General features: G+C 42.8%; 2 pseudogenes; both read left to right on the top strand.

Moving 5' to 3' along the window:
* Window positions 1–488: 488 nt before the first annotated feature.
* On the top strand, window positions 489–3,151 carry LOC119519311 (annotated as a pseudogene).
* Window positions 3,152–3,241: 90 nt separating this feature from the next.
* LOC119519310 lies at window positions 3,242–4,139 on the top strand (annotated as a pseudogene).
* The last annotated feature ends 5,249 nt before the right edge of the window (window positions 4,140–9,388 follow it).

Genomic DNA, 9,388 nt, shown 5'->3' with positions numbered 1-9,388 from the left:
TTTTTTACTTTTTATCCAGCAGTTGGATACAAGACAAGGGTTCTTCCTTCACCAATCAACAGCCATGAGAGCTCTGGGGCAGACTCATCCCCGCAAAGGTCCAGTAGAGAACAAAGATGCACTGAGATGATGTAGAAGCCACATAAAGGGGCTCCTGGCCCAGCCATAAGACAGAAAGGGCATGGCAGAGCAGTGGGAAGGCAGGAGCTTCTCTAAAGGGCTCAGGTCTCCATGTCACACATGGCTCTGTCTGGGCCTGGGCACCAGGGGGCACTTGGGGATGTTCCTGAGGGGTCTGGGGAGACCATGCTGGGAGCAGCCACCTGCACTGCCTGGTGTCATCTAATAAGGCTCATGAGGCACAACTGTGACCACTCCCACCCCTGGGTCCACAGGCCCCACCCAACACAAACTTTCACCTTTCCCCACCCAGAGGGGGCTGACCCAGGACCCAGTGTGGGGATCAGAAAGCTGGGGGATCCCATTTGCATGGGTGGACCCTCCCTTCTCTCTGAGGTTGAAAAGGGGCTGGGAGAGATTTGGAGGGAGCTCCACCTCAGCTGTGGGCTGACAGAAGGCAGGACTCAGGACTGTCAACAACATGGCCCTGTCCCCTCTCCTCCTTGCCCTCATTGCTCACTGCACAGGTGACAAAAAAGGCCAGGGAGTGGGCTCTGGCAAGACATGTGGGGCCCTGTTTTCTCCTCTTGTCTGGAGGAAATCATCATCTCTCTCTATTCCTGCTTCCAGGTCCTGGGCCCAGGCAGTGCTGACTCAGCCACCCTCGGTGTCTGGGGCTCTGGGCCAGACGGTCACCATCTCCTGCTCTGGGAGCAGCACCAACATCGGAGACTATGATGTGAACTGGTACCAGCAGCTCCCAGGAAAGGCCCCCAAACTCCTCATCTATGATAGCAGCAATCGAGACTCAGGAGTCCCGATCGATTCTCTGGCTCCAAGTCTGGCAACTCGGGCTCCCTGAGCATCACGGGCTCCAGTCAGAGGATGAGGCTGTTTATTACTGTCAGTCCTATGACAGCAGTGATGCTCACACAGTGCTCAGGGCCATGGGAAGTGAGACAAAAACTCCCCTCTCATCAGTCAGGAGGTTAGATGTCCCGCAGCAGCCTGTCAGCCTCTTCTGGGTCTTCTGTTTATCTACTTGTCTCCCTGGGCCCAGGCTCACACACAGACACAACCTTGGGATTTACTCTCCTTTCTTCTATCCTCAAAGTCCCTCACAGCAGCCCATTCCAAGGCAAAGGAATCATTAGGGGTGAAGGTGATGCTGATTGTCCTGATTGTGGTGACAGTTTCACAATTTATCAAGCTGAACACATTAAACATGTGCAATTTATTGTAAGTCAATTATATATCACTAAAGCTGTCAAAAACATAGTTCAATCTCTTCACTATCAAAGAGATTTTGTTTTTTTTTTTTTTTTTTTTTTTTTTTACATTCTATATCCAATTGCCCTCACCATTCATCTCTTCAATGGTATCAGGCCTCTGGAAAGTTCTACCATATATTTGCCCTCCCTCTACATTCCATGTTATTTAATTTTTCCTAGTGTTTCTAAATACTCCTACATTTTCCAAGAACCCAACACCTCTCCTAGGAATATTTGCTTGCCCAGTTGCAGAAAACCCTCTCTCTATTCAAACCATATAACCAGCCGCCCCTGTTAAATTATGTGCACAAGTGTTTGCTTCCAGCTCACTTTGCACCCTCCCATCCACACAATGTTAGTCACAGTGACAGGCCCTCTATTTTCCATATCACTTTCCTCTATTAATCCAGGAACTCCTCAGCAAAAAGACAATTTGTTAAAATCATTTCCTTGTAGCCCAAAGGTGTCTGTGGACTGACAGTGACCAGGTTCCTGGTCCAATGTCCTTGATGTTATCTCAAACTAGAAGCTGGAGTTTGACCAGTGAGCAGCAGGGGGCCTTGTATGTCTTCCCCAGAGTCTGCACAGTGGGTGCCCACAGCTGTGCAGCCCCCCAAACTCTCTAAGGCTTGCTGATGGAAATTCAACAGTTGTATTTTCCCTGGGCTGGGTAGAGTCTCTTGCTTATGGGTCTGAGTAAGGTCCTAGCAGGTGTTTCCTCCCAGCTGTCCCACGGGGTAAACTCTAAGTGTCAACCTTCATCCCCCAGAGTCAAAGAAACCAAGTTCCAGATTCTACCAGCCCTCAAGGTGGAGCAAATATCACAGTAGAAGACCCAAATTTGCATGGATATCCCCTCCTCTTTCAAACAATTGGAGAAGATAAGAACAAGTAGCTTAGAGCTGGACACTGCCTCAGCCCCCATGCATGTCTGTGTTGCAGGTTCCCTCTCCCAGCCTGTGCTGACTCAGCCACCTCCCCTCTCTGCATCCCTGGGAACATCTGTGAGACTCACTTGCACCCTGAGCAGTTGCCTCCTTGTTGGTGGCTGCACATATACTGGTACAGAAGCCAGGGAGCCCTCCCTTTTATCTGCTGACTTTCTACTCAGCCTCAGTAAGCATCAGGGTTCTGGGGTCCCCAGCTGCTTCTCTAGATCCAAAGATTCCTCAGCCAATGCAGGAATTCTGCAATTTCCAGGCTCCAGACTGAGGATGAGGCTGATTGTTACTGTGGTATTTAGTCCAGTGGTAATTACATGCAGTGCTCTGGATCCATGGGGAGGTGTGAAACAAAAATGCTCTTTTCATTCTCCAGCCCTGGGACAGCCAGGACTGCACTGGTTCTGACAAAGTGTAGATTAGGGTTGACTCCTAGACTCACATGTTCAGTTGGCTCCTGCTGCTCTTTGGAATACTTGATCTGTCAACTTCACATCCTTTTCTTCAGTTGAAATTTTGTATTTGTGCATTGCTAAATCATTCTCACACAGGTCATGGTTTCTCAGAACCATGAGCAGAAATTCATTGCTTAGATTAAAAATCCCTAAAAGGGCCTCACCTCCTCCTGCCTCTTGGAGGGCAGGCTACAGCCACCCTCTACATCCACTCTCCCTCTCCCAGATCCATCCAGCCAGCTGTGCCTGGGGTGGCATGTGGGAGGTGGCCCAGATGCCCAAGCCAGACCCCAGGATGGATGGCTTTCACAGGGCAAGCTGTGATAATTCTTCTGCTGCTGCTCTGCCCAAGCTGCACTGCTGACAAGCTGGCCTTCCTGTCACCAGAGCTGATTTACCCAGAGCAGTGCAGCCCCAGCACACCCAGCACACCTACAGTGGCCCTGGCCATGCTATGACCCAGCCAGCATTGCTGCAGCACAAGGAGGGCCCGGGCCTGGTCCCAGCATGTGCAGTCTGCACCCCAGCAGGCATGTGGACTAGCAGTACTCACTGTATGAGCTGTAGGCCTTTAAGGTCTTCTCCTGCACCACCCAGGACAAGTGGCTCAGGTCCATGTACTTGTGTGCCCTCCAGCCACTATACACTGCTCTTCCCACTTGGCAACACCATGGGCCTTGGCCAGATGTGCAGCTTCTGCATCAGCCTTGGCTCATGCATCAACTGCAAATCTTCTCCTACAACTATTCAGGCTAAGGCATCAGTTGGCAAGCCCTCAGAGAACCTCTAAGCTGATATTGCTGTGGCATGGCAGGTGTTGCACATCAGTATGGCATGAGTCCTGAGAACATCATCCTCTATGGCCAGAGTATTGGGACCATCCCCACAGTGGGCTTGGCCTTGCAGTATGAGTGTGCAGCAGTCATTCTCCTTTCCTCTCTGATGTCTGGTTGGGGGCTGCCTTTCCTGACACCAGGGAAACACACTGCTTTGATGCATTCCACAGCATTGACAAGATCTCCAATGTCACCTCCCCCATGTTGATCATTCATGGTACAGAGAGCAAGGTCATTGATTTCTCCCATGGCCTGGTGATGTGTGAGCACTGCCCCTGAGCTGCAGAACCCCTCTTGGTTGAAGTGGTTGGCATAATGACATACACCTTTATGCACAATATCTTGAAAGTCTAAAATATTTCTTATCTGATGAACTTCCAAATTCCTGAAAAGGACAAATTGACATTACCTCATTTACTGTGAACAGAAGAGTTGTCTGTTTTGCACATGCTTTAACTGGATAGCTGTGATGGCTTGATAACCATGAAGACATGCCCAAACCTTAGGGTATATTAATCAAAGAGCTGAGGAAATCTTAATCTTTGTATCCAGAAGTTGTTCTACTAATTCATACATGTTAATCTGAACAGCCATGTTTTTCAGCTTCATTACCTTGTAGGAATGGGAATGACAGCTGAATGTGAGAACACTTTTCTAGTACTGTATAAAGTATACTCACATCTTTTCTCTTCCTTATGCATCATTTATGATTCATGTATGCAGGACTCAACTCTCTCTCCAGGAATGTTCTCAGTATTTGACAGAACTCTCTCAGCCACTGGATTCATGGGTTCTGTCAATTTGTGAAGCTCTGTCAGTGTAACTAGAAAGCTGTTGTGGTGAAGACTCCTTTGCTACTTTTTAAAAATGCTGACCTTTCCCAAAACAAATCAACCGAAGGGCAATTTACTGGAACTGACATGATCTTCAACAATGGTAATGATGTTAATGTAATTGGAATATTCTTAACCAAAATGAAATGGTTTTTTTAAGTGCAAATTTATTACTAGCCAACACAGTTTTAATATTTTGATTCTTTGGTTGTTCTAACAAATAGCCTAGCAGACTTTCTTTCTGTAAATCAACCTTATAGGCTTTTCTAAAGTGCCGTACATATTTCCAATTACATTGTGCATAGATTCTTAATGGATAGTTTCCTTTGTCAGACCACAGTAATGAATTGCAAATTCCTTGTCTGTGATGTAAACGACTGAATAAATTTTGTTAATATGTTTTCTAATTCAGTTTTATTGAGATATATTCACATACATACAATCATGTTGTACAATAAACTCTTCACAGTACCATCATATAGTTGTACATTCATCGCCCAAATCTATTTTTGAACATTTTCTTTACCAGAAAGAATCAGAATAAGAATAAAAAAAAAAAGAACACCCAAATCATCCCCCATCCCACCCTATTTTTCATTTAGTTTTTGTCCCCATTTTTCTACTCATCCATCCATACACTGGATAAAGGGAGGGTGATCCACAAGGTTTGCACAGTCACACTGTCACCCCTTGTAAGCTACTTGTTATACAATCATCTTCAAGAGTCAAGGCTACTGGGTTGGAGTTGGTAGTTTCAGGTATTTACATCTAGCCATTCCAATACATTAAAACCTAAAAAAGTGTTATCTATATAGCGGGTAAGAATGTCCACCAGAGTGACCTCTCAACTCCATTTGAAATCTCAGCCACTGAAGCTTTATTTCATTTCATTTCACATCCCCCTTTGGTCAAGAAGATGTTCTCAATCCCACAATGCCAGGTTCAGATTCATCCCTGGGAGTCATATCCTGCATTGTCAGGGAGATTTACACCCCTGGGAGTCAGGTCCCATGTAGGGGGGAGGGCAGTGTGATCACTGAAAAGTGGCTTAGAGAGACAGGACCACATCTGAGCAACAAAGAGGCACTAAGCAGGAGACTCAGGCACAATTATAAGCAGGTTTAGCCTCTCCTTTGCAGTAACAAGCTTCATAGGGCAAGCCCCAAGACAGAGGGCTCACCAAGTCAAGCTGTCAATCCCCAGTGTTGTGAGAACATCAGCAACAACCCAGGTGAGAAAGTCCAACACCACATCCTCCCTCAGCTCCTCAGGGGTCCCTGAATATATACTTTTTCTCTGCCAAAATTATTTGGGATGTGTTGCTATTTCACTCTAACCTATACAGACTACTATATCTCACTTCCTATCAAAGTTCCATGTAATTGTGGTGTTTGAACAAACTGACTGTAGAAGTTATTGTTTAGAAAATACAAATCCTATACCAAATAAAAATTTCTTCCCTTGGTCTCACATGGAAATTGAAGTTTTAACACACAGTCAGTTTCAACCTTTACCCTTTGGCCCAATTTGCCCTAGTCTTAAACAGATCTGCTTATTCATATCTCTAATTGAAGTCTGGGCTCTTTTTCAGCTTTTTTTTAAGTTGCTGTATATGTTAATACTGACATTCATATCTGCTGAGTTCTAGCTCTGAGTTTCAGGTGTCACACAGATACCCAATATTCCAGACACCAGTCAGGTTATACATCAAGGGATCAACATCTCAGAGTTTGGAGACAGGCATTACAATTCAGAATACATTTGACTGCCGTAAGTGCTTACAATCTAGGGACCATTACAATAATCTTTTCCCTGTTAGGCTGTGCTCTAATATTCAATTCTGAGTTTACACATCATAGTTAGTCCGTATCAGTGACACATTATAGTCTTTGCCTTTGTCTCTGGTGTACTTCACTCAAAATGCTGTTACAGGATTCCTTCACCTTGCATGTCTCACAACTTCACCCTTCTCATAGTTGCTCATATTCCATTGTGCATACACCACAGCTCACTATTCTGTTCCTCAGCCAGTGTACCCTTAGGCCACCTCTACCCACTGCAAATCATGAATAATGCCTCCATAAACACCAATGTGCAAATGTTCATTCATGTCTCTGCTCTCAGATCTTCCAAGTACATACCCCATAATGAGGTTGCAGGACCTTATGGCCTCAGATACTTAGCTTCTTGTGGAACCACATTGACCTCCAGAAAGGCTACATCAGTCTGCCCCCTCATCAACAGTAAATAGGTACATCCCTCTCTCCAAGTTTTCTCCAACACCTTTACCCCTATTTATCTTTTTCCTACAATTTTATAGAAATATAGTCACATAAAATACAATTATCCACAGTGTACAATCAGTTGTTCATGGTATCATCATACGGTTGTACATTTATCACCACAGTGAGCACTTGAACACACTGATTACTATGAAAAAGTTTTTTTGGTGAATAATAAAAAGAATAGAAAGAAAATAAGTGTCATACAGTACAATATGTTAGTAAGGACAGAAAATAACATCACTACCAAGAATCCCATATCCCTCCCTTATAATCCCCTCTCATACACATTTAACTTTGATGTATTGCCTTTGTTACATTTAATGGAAGCATATTACAATGTTACTATTGAACATAGACTCCAGTTTGCTTTATGTTTTTTTTCCCAAATACCCTCTTTTTCAACACTTTGCATGGTTGGCATTCATTTGTTCTCCCACATGTGAAACATTTACATTTGTACATTTAGTAACAGTCATTGACCAGTCCAGTTTTTGCCAAGTTACACAGTCCCTGTCTTCATCATCTATCTTTACCTCTGGTGTCATACATTCCCCTATCCCACCTCTTTCAGCCTTACTCACAGGCATCTTTGTTCAGTGTACTTACAATATTGTGCTACCATCTCACAGTACTATGCTATCTATTTCTGGATCTATACAATCAATCCTGCTGAACATTCTGTAGTCCTTCAGCATAAATGCCTGATCTCTACCCTCTTTCTATCTCCTGGATTGTTACCAGCTTTTAAATCTCAAAATTTGCTCCCTAATGTTAGTTCATATTAGTGAGACCATACAGTATTTGTCCTTTTGTTTTTAACTTCACTCAGCATAATCCTCAAGGTTCCTCCACATTATTATATATTCCATGCCTTTGTTCTGTCTTACAGTTGCATAATATTCCATCAGGTGTAGTATATAACACAGTGTGTTTATCCACTCATCCATTGATGGATATTTGGGCTGCTTCCATCTCTTGGCAATCATGAATAATGCAACAATAAACATCAGTTTACAAAAGTCCATTGTGTCTTAACTTTCCATTCCTTTGAGTATATACCTAGCAATGGAATAGCTGCTTCATATGACAAATCTAAACCTAGCTTCTTGTGGATCCTCTACACTGTCTTCCACAGTGGTTGCACCATTCTACATTGCCCCCAGCAATGAATAAGTGTGCCTCTTTCTCCACATTCTCTCCAGCACTTGTAATTTTGTTTTTTGGACCATGGCCATTCTGGTAGGTATGAGATATCTCATTGTGGTTTTGATTTGCATTTCCCTAATAGCAGTGAAGTTGAGCATTTTCTCATATGTTTTTGAGCCATTTGTATTTCCTCTTAAGAAAGTGTCTGTCCATGTTTTGCCCATTTTTTAGTTGGGTTGTTTGTCTTTCTGTTGTTGAGTTGTAGGATCACTTATATTTGGGATATTAAACACTATCTGGTATGTGATTTCCAAATATTGTCCCCCATTGTGTAAGCTGCCTTTTTACTTTTCTAACAAAGTCCTTTGATGTACAGAAGTGTTTGATTTGAGGAGATCCCATTTGTCTATTTGTTCCTAGGTTGCTCATGCTTTGAGTGTAAGATGTAGGAAACCTCCTCCAATCACAAGATCTTTAAGATCTTGCCCTACATTTTCTTCTAAGAGTTTTACAGTCTTAGCACTAATGTTTAGGTCTTTGATCCATTTTGAGTTCATTTTTGTATAAGGTGTAAGATAGGAGTCCTCTTTCATTCTTTTGGAAATGGATATTCAGTTCTCCAAACACCATTTACTGAAGAGGCTGCTGTCCCAGTTATTTTGGCTTGACTGCCTTATCAAAATCAACTGTCTGTAAATGCAAGGGTCTATTTCTGAATACTCAATTCAATTACATTAGTCATATCAGTACCATGTTGTTTTGAGCACTGTAGCTTTGTAATATGTTTCAATGCCAGGTAGTGTGAGACCTCTCAGTTCAATTCTCTTTCTAAAGATATTTTTGGCTATTCAGGGCATCTTGACCTTCCAAACATACTTGTTTATTGTTTTTCTATTTCTGCAAAGTAAGTTGTTGGGATTTTAATTGGTATTGCATTGAATCTAGAAATCATTTTAGGTAGAACTGACATCATAACTATATTTTGTCTTCCAATCCATGAAACAGTTTGTTCTTACAATTTTTAAAGTCCTGCTCAATTCCTTTTAGCAGTTTTTGTAGTTTCTCTTTATTGTTCTTTTGTGGCCTTGGTTCCTGAATACTTGATTCTTTTTTGCTGTATTGTAAACTGTAATGTTTTTTTCTTGTTTTCCTATGTGTTGCACATTTTGATTTTGCACATTGATCTTGTAGACTGGCACTTTGCTGTATTCATTGATTAGTTCTCATAGCTTTGCTACAGATTTTTCTGCTTTTTTCTACATATAGAATCATATATCTGTAAAGAGTGAAAATTTTACTTCTTCCTCTTAATGGTGACAGTGGGTATCCCTATCTTCCTGATCTTAGAAGGAAAGCTTTCAGTCTTTCCCCATTGAGTATGATGTTAGCTGTGGGATTTTTCATATATTGCCTGTCATATTGAGAAAGTTCCCTTCTATTTCTATCTTTGAAGTGTTTTCATCAAGAAAGGATGTTGAATTTTCTCAAATGCATTTTCTGC

This window comes from Choloepus didactylus, chromosome 23, assembly GCF_015220235.1.
Source record: "Choloepus didactylus isolate mChoDid1 chromosome 23, mChoDid1.pri, whole genome shotgun sequence".
Classification (NCBI taxonomy): Eukaryota; Metazoa; Chordata; class Mammalia; order Pilosa; family Megalonychidae; genus Choloepus; species Choloepus didactylus.
The sequence above is the reverse complement of the archived record's forward strand: the minus strand, read 5'-3'. Positions and strand labels throughout refer to the sequence as shown.